The 16,185-nt window shown below is 44.5% G+C and overlaps 1 long non-coding RNA gene across 17 annotated transcripts in view; it reads right to left on the bottom strand.

Annotated features, from left to right (window-relative positions):
- Positions 1-16,185, bottom strand: part of LOC144310657 (uncharacterized) — a 121,378-nt gene that overhangs the window by 28,816 nt on the left and 76,377 nt on the right. For 8 of the 17 annotated variants that reach the window (XR_013376313.1, XR_013376320.1, XR_013376304.1 and 5 more), the window contains 4 exons: positions 11,034-11,107; positions 9,021-9,661; positions 3,145-3,372; positions 649-701 (listed from right to left, as the gene is read on the bottom strand). This is a non-coding gene — a long non-coding RNA (uncharacterized LOC144310657). Of the gene's footprint in view, positions 1-648; positions 702-3,144; positions 3,373-4,272; positions 4,409-9,020; positions 9,662-11,033; positions 11,108-16,185 lie in introns of all 17 variants that reach the window. The other 9 variants (XR_013376309.1, XR_013376314.1, XR_013376305.1 and 6 more) reach the window with 4 other exon arrangements.

The following is a 16,185-nucleotide window of genomic DNA, read 5'->3' on the forward strand; positions in this document are numbered from 1 at the left end:
AGATTTAGTTATAATTATAGTACCAAACATTACTGGTATCAACACTAACAGTATGAACATAATGTTGGCTATCAGGAGTTAAGAGAGAGGGGAGGTGAAAGGACAGAAAGTATAGTTACACGATGGGAAATCAGTAGTATTGTCTAAACGGTTGACACAAGAACAGTTTAAGGAAAGACAGAAAGAGAGACTTTTTAATTGAAGTATAGTTGACATCCAATATTAAATTAGTTTCAGGTATATAACATAGTGATTCGACAATTATATACATTACAAAATGCTCACCAAGATAAGTGTTTTTACTGTATTATTGACTATATTCCTTATGCTGTACTTTTCATCCTCCTGCCTTATCTATTTTATAACTGGATATCTGTACCTCTTAAACCCCTTCACCTATTTTACCCATTCACCCTTACATCTCCTCCCCTCTGGCAACCATCAGTTTGTGTGTAAAACTGTATGAATATATCTATATATATTTAATTTATAATCATTCAACAAACACTCATTGAGCGACTCTCTCTACTAGGCACCTTCCTATGTATCGGGAATATAACAGTGAGCAAAATAGACAAAAACCCTTTTTTATCAGAGAGATTATATTCTAGTGAGTAGAGACAGACTATAAATAAGTGCATGACTTACTTAGTGAGTCAGATGGTGATCAGTGATGTAAAGCGGGAGTCAGCAAACTTTTTCTGTAAAGAGATAGATAGTAAATATCTTAGGTTTTGCAGGCCATTAGGTCTCTGCTACAAATACTTTGTATAGCAGGAAAGCAGCTGTAAGCAATACATAAACAAATGCATATGGCTTTGTTCCAGTAAAACTTTATTTATAAAAGTAAGGAGTGGGCCAGATTTGATCCATTGCCTAAGGCCATAGTTCATACCTTTGCTATACAGAAAAATTAATCAGGGACAGGGGCTAGAGAAATCCATAGATGAATAGGGTGACATTTTTTTTGGGGGGGGGAATGACATTTTAAATAAAGAGAGGAGAACAGGTCTCAGGAGAAATGATACTTGGGAAATGACCTGAAGGAGAGCAGTGAGTGAGCCTTACAAATCTGGGAGAAGAGTTCTAGGCAGAGGGAACTGCAAGTGCAAAGACTGAGCAGGGAGTGTGCCACGTAGAGACCCTGAGGCCAGAGCAAGAAGAGGAAAGAGGAGTATAAGAGACAGACCGAAGAGGTGAGGGAAGATGACCATGTGGGTTATGGAGAAGATCCTGTGGTCTCGCAGTAAAAGTGTCATCCTTCAGCCAGCAAGACCCCATCACCCATGATCAGAATCTGCACTTTAACAAGACCTTGGGTGAACCCTATGCACACTACAGTTTGAAAAGCACTCTATGGAGCCTCCTCAGCCATCATCAGGACTGGGCTCTTACTCTGAATGAGAATCAACCACTGGCTGAGCAGAGGAGTAACTCAATCTGATACTTATGTTAAAAAAAAAACCTCTCTGACTACTATTTTGTACTTAAACTCCAGGAGGCCAGGGAGGAAGCAGGGAGATAAGTCAGAATATCTCAATAATTCAAGTGAGAAATGACCATGATTTGGACAAGGGGACGTAATGAGGAGTGGATGGGGTCTAGACACATTTTGGGATAAAGTCAGTAGGACTTTCCATCAGTTGGGACATAAGACATGAGGGAGATCAAAAAGGAGTGAGGGAAAGAGGGTGGTTATAAGATTTGGAGATTGAGCCACTGTGAAGATGGCACTGGCATTTACTGAATAGGGAAGTCTGGTGGGGAGCGGGTTGGAGAGGCAGGGAGGGGTGGGGCCCAAGACCATGGATTTCACTGGGGACATTGCAAGTCTGAGATGTCTGTTAGGCATCCAGGCAGAGACATCAAGCAGGTAGTTGGAGGTATGAGTCTGAGGCTCATTAGAGAGGACCACTTACTCAAAATACTAAAAATAACTTGAAGAACTGCAATTAATAGCATGAGAGTTGGAGAGTGAGAAGGGATTCTGGAAGTAGAGTAATGACCTAAATCTCCCATGGCAGGAATCAATAAATACTATTTAAGTTTGAGAGATTAAATAATACCACACAAGCATAAGAATTAGAGTGACAGTGGTGACCTACCTGAAATTAAAAAAAAAAAATCAAAAAGAATGTGTTGATGTTAAGGGAAATGAGCCAGTCACACAAATGTTGCATGGCTCCCCCCACGTAGAGTAGACAAATGGAAAGAGAGACGGACAGGAAGTAAAGGGCGGTTTGCCAGAGATGGAGGTAGGTGGGATTGGGGAGGTACTGTTTAATGGGTACAAAGTTTCACTGGGGGAAGATGAAAATTGCTGTAGAGACACGGGGGGGCAGGGGGGATGGCTGCACCACCACATGAGTGTACTTAATGCCACTGACCTGTACACGTAAAAATGGCTAAAATGCTAAATTTTACATTATGGACATTTTACCACAATAATTTTTTTTTTTGACTTTTGTAAACTCACAGAATAATCACATACACAAAGAAGAAATAGTTACCTCATGGGATGGGAGATGACAGAGGGAGATTTTTGCTTTGTATTGTGTACTTTTCCATGCCATTTGGCTTTTTTAGCCATATGCACCCATCATTTTCATATTTAAAAATAAAATATTCTAGAAGAATGAGTATGCAAAGGGAGACTTTCAATCCATGTTTCTGCTTGACTTGCAGCTCAATTTCTCAAAACACTATTTTATAGAAGCTGATTTCCAAGAAGCCTTCAAAGCTCCTTTTTATTATTATTATTATTACTAGAAGCCATTCCCTTGGAAGCAGACACTTGTGATTTTCCGATGGAGCTTGCTAGTCAAAGCCCCGAAGGATAAGTGCACTTGGAAAACGACTCAGCACAGCTGCCCGCCTTTGAACGGCCATGTTTTCCAGGGCCCCTCAAGTATCCAGTTGGCTTCCCATCCCACACATCCGTCAGGCAGCCAGTATTTATTGAGTTGCCCGTGGTGGGGGCCAGAACCTGCTGGAGCAGGCCCATGACCGAAAGCCATCCACCAGCAAAGCAGACCTCAGGAAAATCCCAGACTACAGCTGCTCATCGCCCAGGCTGCAACCAGCAGGCTCTATGATGCCAATGCGAAGGCCTCGGATAAAGCCTTCTCATCTTACAGAACTTACCAGAAATCTTGTATTCAATGCAGAGGATTCCGGCATGTCAGAAGAGACTTCAGAAATCATACTGCAAAACCATTCCTTTTTATCCAGGAGGAAAGAAGAGCTAAAGATGTGCAACCACACGCAGCGGGTTAGAAGCAGCACCCAGGCCCAGAAGCAGGTGTGGCTATCAGGAAACATGCCATGCTCTCGATAAGTCTGAAAGGGTCTCCCAGAATGATGGGTCCTGTCCTGCAAGGGTAGGTTGAAAAAATAGATGGTGGCTAAGGGAGTAGGAAGAGGGGAGGAAGCAGGGAAGGAATACAGACATGGAAGTGAGGTTACCTTGGCAGAGAGTAATAAACAGCATGATGCGTAAGCCAGAATTCTCTGGACTGTGAAGCCACTCAGTGGATGCACGGTTTCTCTGTTGATTGACTATTTTATTCATTGTATGTGCCAGACCCTGCTCACTGTGCTATGGACGCAGACGTGGCCTGCTCTCAAGAGAGAGTCCAACAGGCCAGAAGGTTATCAAGGCTACTAACAGAGACAGTAGCAATACTGTGTGAAGGGCAGGGGATAGAATAGTATTTCCTAAACCTTTTTTGGATCCTAAAAATTCGCCATCCCAGATTTACTAAGTCAGATTGTTCAGGGGAAGGGGCTGATAAATCTGTGTTTTTTACTAAAAAACACTCCGACCTCAGTAATTCTTACTATCAGTCAGTCTGGCCTTGGAATCATTCCGAGCTGAATCCAGTTCCGTTTCAGGCCAATGATGTTATCTGCCTAACAAAATTACCTATTGGGACATTCACCTTTCACCTGCTTCTAAGTCCCTAAGACTGCCTTTCCCAACTGTCAAGATATAGTCACTTTATATTGTTGTACAGGTTGTGTACTGCACAAAGACACCAGTCAAACTACTGAATGCCTGCTGAAATGCCACCCTGTACTAATTCCTCCACCCAGAAGAAAGTACCCATTTTTTTTTTTCATCTAAATGCTCTAAGCCTTGCCTCCTATTGAACTGTGCCTTCCCAGAAGGAGTGACTTTTGTAATTCTTTAGCCCAGATGAGCCACTTTTTTTTCTAATTTGTACACAGGCCCCATACAGACTAGCAGGATCCCCAAAATGGTACTGGTACCTTCTACCGCTCCCAGAATTCCCTGCTGCAGAGGCCTTCTTCCTCTCTTCGGGCCTGTACCAGTCCTCTCTTCGGGGCCTGTACCAGTCTGATGTATGAGCCAGTCTTGTCTGAGTCCTTGTCAGTCAACTCGGTCCTGCAATAAGGGATGTGGCACCCCAAAGATTGCCTGCCCCATGCCAGGAACAAGACAGTGTAGCTTGTGACTGACAGTATGAGTTTCAGAGTCAGACCTGAGTTCGCTTCACCACCTCACTCTTTCATGCGTGACCTGAACAAATGGAGTATCACCTATTTAAGGCAGATTAAAAAGTTTTTTACGCATTACTTTGTTATAAGGGTTGAACAAGCTAATGCATCTAAGAGTCCTTAGCACAGAGCTGAGGGCATGGTGAGTTTTGTTTCCTATGAGTAATCTCATAGGATTTACACTTCACCATGACACCTTTGGAGAACTATTATCATACCCGTCTCAAAGATGAAGACGATGAGTGTTGTGGGAGAGATGGGCAGACATTGTACAGAGCTGATGTCCAAGTCCAACTCTGTCTAATCCGTGCTTTTTCTACTTTTGCCACTAGATCCACATGCCAACTTTTCTCCAGGTTCCAGGTTTGAGCAGAGAAAAGGATAAGATTTCACCCTCAATTTATAAATGCACCTACATTAGGCCTCCCAAACACAGGTATGATGGCAAATATAGCCTCTTGAGTTTGAGGACCAAATCAAATGGGTTAGTAATCACTGCTCAGAAGTCCATGGCATGAAGGATGGCAAGAGCAAGTCAGAGTTCATAGAGTAACATGATTGATTAATGATGTCAGCCTCGGGAATGGGGTCTAGGAACGATGGCAGGCCCTACAGTGCGCACCCTACCCCCTTTCAGATTTCAACATCTGTCCAAAGTCAAGCACACTTGATAAAAAGGGAGGTCGAAAGGTACTAAATAAAGCTGTTAAAGACCATTAGCACCTTATTAAGACCTTTTCCCAGATGCAGCCAGAAACAGCCAAAGAATACAGAATGGAGGAACATTTTGGAGAAAGAGCATAGAGCTGTCTGAAGCATTTAATATAAGGAGCACAAACTCAGTTCTGTGTATTCCCAGACTTGTTGGCTCTATCTCTCCCAACATCCGGGGAGGTGGAGGGAGGTCACTATGGAATTCCAAAACCTCCTCATGAGGTCCAGTAGGAGTTTATGTGGCACCCGGAGTGATCGCCCAATCTTGGCTGTTTCATCTGCAAAAGGCAGATGATAATCTCTAACTCACCTTGGTTTTATATATAACAAGATAAATTATCTAAAGAAGCTAGAGAGAACTCCACCCCAAGTAGATGCTTGAAAACTTTCATTCTCCACTCCTCCTCTTTCTCCCTTGGCCGGAACACTGTGACATGATAGATCAGAGCTGTTGAAGCATAATTTGCATACAGTAAAACTCATTTATTTTGGATGAACCATTCTGTGAACAGCTGTAACTGACTGCCCCAGTAAGATACAAGACGCTACCCTCACCCCAGAAAGTTCCTCCCTGCCCCTTCCCAGTCAGTCCCTTGCCCCCACCTCCAGCCCTGATGAACACTGACCTGATTTCTGCCCCTACAGTGTTGCTTTTTATTGTGACCTATTTTAAAAGCATAAATCCAAACAGCAAATAATTCTCTTGAGTTTTTCTTTTACATCGTACTCCAAACCAGCTCAGCTCTGACAGCTCAGCTCTCTTTTCCAGGAAAATTCTTCATTAAGTAAATGAATTCAATGTGCATATTAAAAACATTCAGCTTAGTATTCCTTCTATTTATAGCCAGAGTTTCCCCAGCATGGGCCCAGCAAGCTGTCAGGGTCTCCCTGTCCTCCTCAGCCCACACTCTCTCCCCCCAACCCCGCTGCACAGCTGGCTCCCGGCCCAGGTGGCACAGGCAAGTCAAAGTGCCAGAAGGGGCTTGAGGAAGCGTTTCCTAGGGAGTGTGATCCTTGACTTTTCACTGCAAACTTAAGAACACACTGGAATCACCGTGGGGAATATATGGCCATATAATAACTCACAGCAGCATGGAGATGGAGAAGAAAGAGAGCTACACTGGAAGCAAAGGTAAAAGTAGGGATGCATAGGGCTATGAGGTGTCTAAAGTCTTGTCCTGCAGAGAAGTCCCTTGATCCAGACAGATCACTCACCAATCCCTGAGGTCACCTCCACCCTCCCCTCCTGTGCCAGAGATGGTGCTAAGCACAAAAATTATAGGTGGACAAGCAGAGGAAAAATAATTAGAACTGGTTTCCATCCACCAAAACCTTAGTATCTACCAGAGAGATAAAACATGCAGGGAAGGAAGTAGTCAAGTGGAGGAGAAATAGCATAGGCTATGATGCTAAAGGGAATGAGATTTTATTTATTTTTATTTTTTAAAAAAGATTTAGTGCTTTATTTTAGAGAGAGAAAGAGCATGGTGAAGAGGAGTAGAGGGAGAGGGAGAGAGAGAATCTCAAGCAGACTCCACACTGAGCATGGAGCTGGATGTGGGGCGTGGTCTCAAGATAGCAAGATCACAACCGAGCCAAAACCAAGAGTCAGATGTTTTACCAGCTGCACCACACAAGTGCCCTGGGAATGAGATTTTTTTTTTAAAGATTTTATTTATTTACTCATAAGAGACACAAAAAGAGAGGCAGAGACATAGGCAGAGGGAGAAGCTCTGCTACGGGGAGCCCAATGCAGGACTCAATCCCAGGACCCCAGGATCACAACCTGAGCCAAAGGCAGATGCTCAATCACTGTGCCACCAGGGGCCCCGGGAATGAGATTTTAAACTGATTTTTTCATTTGCTGGTTGTGTGACCTTGGGAATGTTGCTTCACCAATCTGAACCTCACTGTTCCCATCCATAAACTGGAAATTACATCCATCCTCAGAGGGGTATTACATAAAATGAATAAGCTAATGGATATAATAATAGAAAGGAAAGTGCAGGTTCTTTCTCACCTTCTGTGTTTGTCAGGGTTCCCCAGAAAAACAGAAATAGTAAGAGATGAGAGAGAGAAAGGGAAATAAACAGATCTCTCCCTTTCTTTCTCTTTCTCTCTCTCTCTCTCTCTCTCTCTCTCTCTCTCTCTCTCTATATATATATATATATATATATATATATATATATTATGGATGATAGATGATAGGTAGGTAGATAGATCCATCGACAGATAGATCAATAGATCAATAATAAGGAGTTTGTTCATGCAGTTACGGAGGCTGAGAAATCCTAAGACCTGTAGTCAGCACACCAGAGACCCAGAAAAGCCATGGTGCAGCTCCAGTCAGAGGCTAAAAGCTTGAACACTAGGAGAGCTGATGGCAAAGTTCAGTCCAGAAGAAGCTAGAGGCTTGAGAAGCAAGAAGAGCTGATATTCCAGTTTGTATCTAAAGGCAGGCGAAGACTGATGTCCCGACTCAGCCCTTAGGCAGGAGGAGTTCCCTCCTTTTTTTTCAAGTGACTGGATGAGGCCAACCCACATTAGGGAGGGCGCTCTGCTCTATTCAGTTTACCAATCCGAAAATGCCAATGTCACCAAAAAGCACCCTCACAGACACAACCAGGATAATGTCTGGCCAAATGTCAGGGTGGCCTATGGCCTGATCAAGCTGACACATAAGATTAACCATCACCATTAACTCTCCAGAAAAGGAGCCAGTGTTCTAAAAGGGGTTTGATCAAGTGCCAGGATGAGAACAAATGAGCAAAAGGTGACTTCTGGCTGGGAAGTGTGGAGGAGATGCGATCTGGATCTTCTCTTCACAGCTATGGCTGCATCGAGCTCTGAGTCCCACCCACATCCCACAGGACAGGCCTGGCGTTAGTCTCGGTGGCTTCCCATCAGTCTCGGCCACACCCCAAGCTGTGACCCCTCACCTTCCATCTTGGGTTGCAGTGCCTGTCTGAATTCTACTAGTCTGTAGGCTTCTCAAGGATACAGTCCATGACTGATGCAGCCTCTGCCTGGCACATGGCAGAGGTTCAGGAAATACTCGCCGAGTGATACATTATCTAATGCAACCATTTCATGCAAGAGATAAAGCAATTAAGGCATAAGGCTTGCTTGCTCATTCATTCAGCCAGCATCTGCTGAGCCCCCAGAATGCCCTGTGACAGTAAATAACGATAAATAGAGAGAGATAAGCAAGATCACATATGAGCATCTAAAAGCTCAAGCTAATATAAGGCACGGAAATGAAAAAAGAAAGCTCCTACTATGTGCAAGTGTTACATCAGTTCACCTTATATTCCCATTGTCTGTGCATTCATTCATTTATCCAAAAATAGGTGTTGAGCACAGACACTACCCTAGGTTGCACGGGTTCCACGGTAAACAAAGGTAGTGTCGCTCTACTGACACAAAGGGTTTGGGGTCTAAGGGGAGACAGAGAGAGAGAGAGAGAAAAGGAAAGAAGACTATTATGAAAATGGCAGTATTTGCAAAATGCAGAGGCATCTCAAGAGAAAGAATATATCATCTGTCTGGGGGAGTCAAGAAAGGTTTAATAGTCTTTGTGAACTGAAGAAAGAGTGCCCGCTCGGCAATCAGACACGCAGGAAGCATCGAATCAAGAGGACATTGCACCTGAGGCGGAGAGAATGGCTAGTACAAAGGTCTGGACCATGGGAGAACATACACAAATAAAAGCTTTCATTTCGTGATGGAGCCTCTTACAGTTGAATTTTGCCCCAAACATCATATTAAAACATATGACCACAAACCATGGCACACCACAGTCTAGCTCTGACTCTTCATTCTAGTTGGTTAAATGTAGCCCTCTGTGTGGCAGAAATCCAACAGCTTCCAACATGCATTGCTCAGAAAAGTCATGTCAGGCCGGGCTAGGGCCGTTGGGTCAGGGAACGGCCGAGGGCAGGGGATACTCCTTAGCCACCACTACGTATGTCTTTGTGGCCCTGTCGGGATTCGCCTCAACCAATCATTATTACATCTTTTGGATTAAATTTTGCTTTAGAGGATCACAGACATGGCAAGCTGTCAGAGAGCTGAAGTGGAGGCTTGCTTGCTCTGTTACCACATCAAAACAGCCTCACTGAGACTCAGCTTTCTTGATTAGTAATTGCTCATCGTTCCTGAGGGCTATTTGCCAGGCACCGTACTGGGCACTTGAAGTCCATGGTCAGACCTCTGTCATTCTCATCGAAGCCTCACTGCAGTCACTTCATGTGGATACAGGTATTAGGATTCTCATTTTACAGCTGTGGAAACTGAGGCCCACGAGAGGTGAACTGATGTGTCCAGAGCTGCACAGATGGGAGCAGACTATGGTCCAGAGCTCAGCAAGTACAACACATGATCTTGTGCCAGCTCCCTACTAGAAGTAGAGGTGAATATAATCCAACTACCAAAAAAAAAAAAAAAAAAAAAGCGATGTGTAAATATTAATTAGGCTTTCCAGCCCGACTATGCCATTTCTAAACTTAAAATGATTCTTCAGTCCCTCCCCCACCAACCACGGGATAGGCCCTGCTCCCCGCATTCAGTTACCTTTACAACCTAGCTTCTGCCTCAATGGCATTCATGTTTCCAATCCCAACACCAAATATGGCGCATTACATCCTTTAAACTCCAAACTATGTACTGTACATAATATATGGGTAGTTCCTCAGCTTCCTAATGTCTAATAAGGAGAATTTTGACAAGAGACTCTAAGGGTTCTCTATGACTAAAGAAACTCTGGAGACTTCTACTTCTGGCCAAGATGAAGTACCAGAGACCAGATTTACCTTCCTACCTAAGACAACTAAAAAAAAAAAACAAACAAAAAATCAATGGTTCTCCAGACATTGGACTTTTAGGCAAGGAAGGACCATGATTTCTGAAAGATGGGACACAAATTGGGGAAATCTTATAATTGACCCCATTTATAGCCTGAGTGAGTTTCTGGGCCACAGCACTGGCTGAGGACCCAGATGAAGGCATATGGACCCCTTGATTTGCAGAGAGAAAGCTGGGAGTCTGGAAAGACCAAGGGAGGCAGAGTTAGCAGGGCAGAGTGCTGGAAGGAGACTCACAGAGAGAGAGAGAGGACTCCTGAGATCTACGCATGGTCCCCTCACCTATGCAGTGGAGTGTGCCTGGTTGAGGACTACCCAAGGCAGGGGGAGGAACCGACCTGGTATGAGGAGAAGAATCAACCAATCGACACTAACCTACAAGGTAAAATTAGCCAAGGACATAAAACAGTGATTATCAATGTATTCCATGTGATCAAGAAGCTCGAGGGAAAGACTGAACATGTAGAGACATGGAAGTTGTAGAAAAGACCTAAACCAAATTATGATGTCTGAGATGAAGTGAATTGGGTGAGATTAAAGGCAGGGTCAACACTGAAAAAGACAATGAACAGAAAAGACCAGCCACAATCAAACACAGAGGAAAATACTGAACCATCAGTAAGCTTCAGGAGAACACTAGGGAATGACAGAACAAACCACACACTAGGCCACTATATTTTTGAATCTTGTATTTGAAAAAGGACTTGTGTCTAGAATATATAAAGAATTCTCAAAATTCAATAATAATCTAAAAACCCAATTTTAAAAACGGAATAAGATTTTAACACACGCTTTACCAAGAAAGACAGATGCATAGTAAATAAGCACGTGACCAGATGTTCAACATCATTAGCCATTAGAGAAATGCAAATTAAAACCATGGTAAGACACACTACTTGTCTATTAGAAGGGCAAAATTATAAAAGACTGACATACCAAGCTTTGGGGAGGCTGTGGAGCAAATGGAGCGCTTACAGGTTGCTGGTGGAGATGTAAAAGCTTGCGACCACCTGGAAAACAGTTTGGCAGCTTTTAAGAAAGTCAAACACCCATCCATCCATTGACCCAACCATTTTACCTTAAGGAACTTTTAAGAAGGCTGGGATCCCTGGGTGGCTCAGCAGTTTAGGGCCTGCCTTCGACTCGGGCATGGAGTCCCGGGATCGAGTCCCACATCGGGCTCCCTGCATGGAGCCTGCTTCTCCCTCTGCCTGTGTCTCTGCCTCTCTCTCTTTCAGTGTCTCTCATGAATAAATAAATAAAATCTTTTAAAAAAAAGAACTTAAGGCTAATGTTCTTGGCAGCTTTATTCCTAATAGCCAACAACTGAAAACACACCAAATGCTCATCAGCAGGTGAATGGACAAATTATGGTCAATATTTACAATGGACTTGTAGTCAGCAATACAGAGGAATGATTGAAATAAAATGGCAAATTTCCAAATAATTATACTGAATAAAAGAAGTGAGTTTTTGTTTTTTAAGAGAGAGCACACGAGGAGAAGGGTAGAGCAGAGGGAGAGGCAGAGAACCTTAAGCAGGCTCCACATTCAGCACGGAGTCCAACAAGAAACTTGATTTCATGACCCTGAGATCATGAGCCAGATCATGAGCTCATGACCATGAGCCAAAACTGAGTTGGCCGCTCAACCGACTGAGCCACCCAGGTGCCCCAGGAGTGAATTTTTTAAGGAATACTTACTATATGGTTTTATTTATAGGAGATGCTAGCAATGTAAACTAATTTATGGTAACAAAAAGAGGATCCGTGATTGCCTGGAACTGGGAATGGGGAAAGCGCAGATAGGGGGCCTGAGGAAATTCCAGGAGGCGATGACTACCTTTACTATTCTGATTAGGTTGATGGCTTCACAGGTATCTATGCGGCCATTATCCAACTGTCCACCTGGAAGCTTGTATGTGGAAAGGGAGGAAGAGGAGAGGGTGAGAAGAAACAGCACCTATGATGCTAAAAGTAGCTCAAGGTCTACTTTTGCCCAGAGGCAAGGGATGTTTTCTGTCTTCTCAAGGGTACCAGCCCCAGGCTGGAATAGGAATGATAAAGGAGTCACACCACAAGGTCCCCTCGAGGAGAAGATTCCTTTGATGGACACTCTGGAGTGCCCGCTGGTTACCACGCTCCACCTCCAGTGCTTTGCATGGTACTTCATCGGATACTCAACCGGGGAAAGTGCTGCTATTCCTCCCACCTGCCAGGTGAGAACACAGAAGCCCAGGAGGGTTAAGCACCACACCCGGGGCTCCCTAGCAGAGCCGACATGGAATGAATGACCTTCCACCAAAGCATCCAGTAGGGCCCACCACAGAGCCGGTGGCCCGTAAAAGTGAGTTGAGATGGCTCCACACAGTATTCCATCAGTGAAGACAACCCTGCCCAGCAACTGAGGAAGGCAGAGCAGTCCAAGTTCAAACCCACTTGCCAGCTATGGGACCTTGGGCTTAAGATCTTATCTCTCAAGTTTCCCCATCTGCAAAACAGGAATATAAATCCTTTCAGGGGGATTTGAAGCTAATTTGAGTAATGTGCATGCAGAATATGAAATAGTGGCTGATACATCATCAAGTCTCAAATATGACAGTTAGTGGGAGTGGAGTCCGGGCTTGCGCAGTGTTTGCTGACCGACCGGTGAAAGAAAGCGTGTGACGGCCCTGAAGTGCCCCAGATATAGTCCACCTGGAAACTGCCCCAGATGGCAGTCCTGCCCCATTCACCAAGCCTCTGGGGTGAAGAAAGGGACCTATTTGTGTCCTCAGAGGTTTGAGTTTCATCACTGATCCCTCTCCAGCCCTGTCTGGCCATCTCAAACCCCTCAAACCCTGTGGGGGGTCCTTGACCTGAGGTTGCTTGTCTCTTCCTGGACAGAACCCCCACAAGTCACTGCCTCTCCACCTTCCACCTCACCCCCTGTTGAATACCCTCGGCCCATCTTGCCACTCTCAGACTCAGGAGAAATGGTTCAGAGCCACTTGGTCCTCTTTGGAGTGGATAAAACTGTTTAATTATTTAATTAATGGCTAAGAGCCCTAGCCGACTCCAAATACCAGCTTGTGACTTTGGATAAGTTAATAATTCTCTGTGCCTCAATTTACACACATATTAAATGGTGATAATAGTGGGTGCCTGGGTGGCTTAGCTGGTTGAGCATCTGCCTTTTGCTCAGGTCATGATCCTGGGGTCCTGGGATCAGGGAAACTTGAGTTAGGCTCTGTGCTCAGAAAGGAACCTGCTTCTCCCTCTCCCTCTGCCCCTCCCCCAGCTTGTGCACATGGGTGCACTCTCTCTCTCAGGTAAATAAATACAATCTTTAAAAATAAATAAATAAATAGTGATAATAGTACCTACTTCATGGGGTTGTTTTGAGGGATTATAAGCGAAAAAAAATACATTAATCATTTAACATAAGTCTGGTAAGAAGAAAGTTCTCAACAAATGTTTGCCATGTGCTTGGTTATTGTTACCATGGTTGTGTCTTCCAGCTTACACAGCCCTTTCACAACTGGTGTGTCCTTGAAGAAGACCCAAGGGATGAGGCCTGAGAAGTGAAATGGCCTTGCTCAGGTCACAGCTGGCAGAAATGGGGCCTTAGTCCTGAGCCCTTATGCTACAGTGGCTATTCCTGCTAGTGTTCTGCATCTGTCCTGACACCCACGTCCATCGTTTCTGGAGAAGAGCAGGGAAACTTTGCCGTGGAGGCTTCAGTTCATTCCAATAAGCATGTACTAAAGTGAGCAAAGTGTTCAGAGCAGCAGGAGCCCTAAACAGAATACATTTTTAGCACAAGACCTTCTCATGAGGAGGTAGTGTCAGAGTGGTTAAAGACCCCTGTCTTTGGAATGAGGCCTGGCTTTAGATCAGCGCTCTGCTACTAACTAGGCAAAGCCTGGCCCTGAACAAGTTGCTTGATCTCTGAAAAGCTTCGTTTCCTCATATATAGCATGGGGGATGGCAAGAGCACCTACTACATCTTCTAAAGCACAGAGCATAATGCAGACACACAGAAATCCTAAATATTATTATCCATCTTTTACCCTCCAGTTGGTACTTACTCCCCCTGGGGGCAGAGACCGAACCCTTTCATACAGCCTGCAAAGCCTGAGTCTGTCCCTGTGTGCCCCTAGCCTAACAATCCACTGTGCTCACAGCATGAGAGTGAGAGCACTTTGTAATTTCTCCTCCAGAGATGCTTTAGAGTGCAAAAGGCCCTAGTAATAATGATTCTGGGCCACAACGGGGACTGTTCCCAGCAAACAAGGACTTCAGTCCCTACACACTGACCTCTCCAATTTTGGTTTGTGCCAAACTCCTTTGCAACCTCATGCATGCTGCTTCACTTAACTTCCTTCATCAGTTGACCAACTCCTCACCCTTCCAGACTCACCTAATAGGACACGGTCAGCCACAGCCCTTACAGTACCCTAAACTCCTCATCCCCCTCCCACACCTTTCCTGCCAACAATTATTTCTATCCAGGTTAACTTATGTCTACCTCTGCCACTCCGTAAGCTCTGTAGACACAGGCCATGGCTCTTACTCATCTCTCTATCTCAACTGTCTAGCGGTTACTGAATGAAGGAGAAAATGAATCAATGAAATTATTACCACATTTGACCTGTGCAATAACTATGTAAGATAAAAAAGCATTATCATCCCCAATTTATAGATGAGAAATGGAAACAGAAGTTAAGCACCTTGCCCAAAGTTATATAGTGAGTGAATCACTGAGCTTATGGGACCCTGATCCTCAGCTCAGTGTGTTTTTTGCTACTCCACATGGTCTCTTCTTCCTCTATTTCCATTTCTTCCAGATCTGAATAATACAATCTCTACAGTGAATAGCTGAGAGATTCAAGAGAAATCTCTCTGAACATAGAAAAGCTCTCTTCCTATTTTAGCGTGAGGTTGGAAAGGAAGCTTATTTCAAACGGGTATTAAAAATAAACAGTTTTATCAGGTTGAATGTAGCCTATATCAGTGGTTACTGGGATTGAACCCCCTGGGCAATGTCTAGGTTGACCTCATCTCTCTGTGGGTAGCACGGTACCACCAGGTTCTGGCCATACTCGGGAACCTCAGCCCAGGAGACTCACATGAGGGCAGAGCTCAGAGTCCCATTGCTCAGAGGCAGCCAAGACTGAAACCAGAGAGGCTTCTGGAACTTGCAGGGAGACAGCAGTCAATCAAATGCTCCATTACCCACTGCAAGTTATACCCAGGGCAGTATGAAGCTCTCTCAGCAGAGAGAGCTGTGTATTTTTCAAGGTGTCTCCACAAACAGCTTTATCTTCCTTTTTATCCTACCAACAACTAAAAAGAGGTGTGGGAACACGCAATGTAGCAAATATAATGAGGACCCTGGGATTTGGAGCCAGTCCACATCGGATCCTATTTCTGACACTTTCTATCTATGGAGCTTAAATGAGTCATTGAGCCCCCATGAGCCTCAGTTTCCCCATCTATAAAATGAAGATAGTACATCCAGTGACATCACAGAGACAACTAGATGATATAGGTAAAATGCCTGACTCGTATATTCAGTAACAGTTCAATATTCATAGCCCTTCAGTCTCAGTGGCTAGATGCTATTTCACTGAGTGGGATTTCTTTATAGGGAGGCCCACCAGCAAACATCCTCCTCCCCGGTTCATCTCCATAGTTAAACAGCAGGCTGAGTAAATATTTGTGGGATGAATCAATAAACCAGTGAAAATCTGTCCTACGATGGTACCAAGAAGCCCTTCCCACTCTCCTGGTTCAGGGCATAAACGCTTCTGGAACAATGCACTGACAGGCATTGATGGATCACAACTCGGTGGATTTACCAATGCCCTCAGAGCAATCAAGTTGAAAGAAAAACCCCTTAGAGCACATTGACGGGTGGAGGAGGGACCGATTGGGTTCTGATGAATCCCACACACGGCCTGACAGGGTGAATGGCAGCCTCGTCAAATCTGTTCTTGGCGGAGGCACTTGGGGAGTTCTCACTTACCAGCCTCTCCAGACCTGTCTGTCTGTCCTCCTCGGCAGACCCCGCCTCTGATTGGGGAGGCCTGAGTCAGGCGACTAGGG

This window comes from Canis aureus, chromosome 3 (assembly GCF_053574225.1).
Source record: "Canis aureus isolate CA01 chromosome 3, VMU_Caureus_v.1.0, whole genome shotgun sequence".
In the NCBI taxonomy this organism is placed as follows: Eukaryota; Metazoa; Chordata; class Mammalia; order Carnivora; family Canidae; genus Canis; species Canis aureus.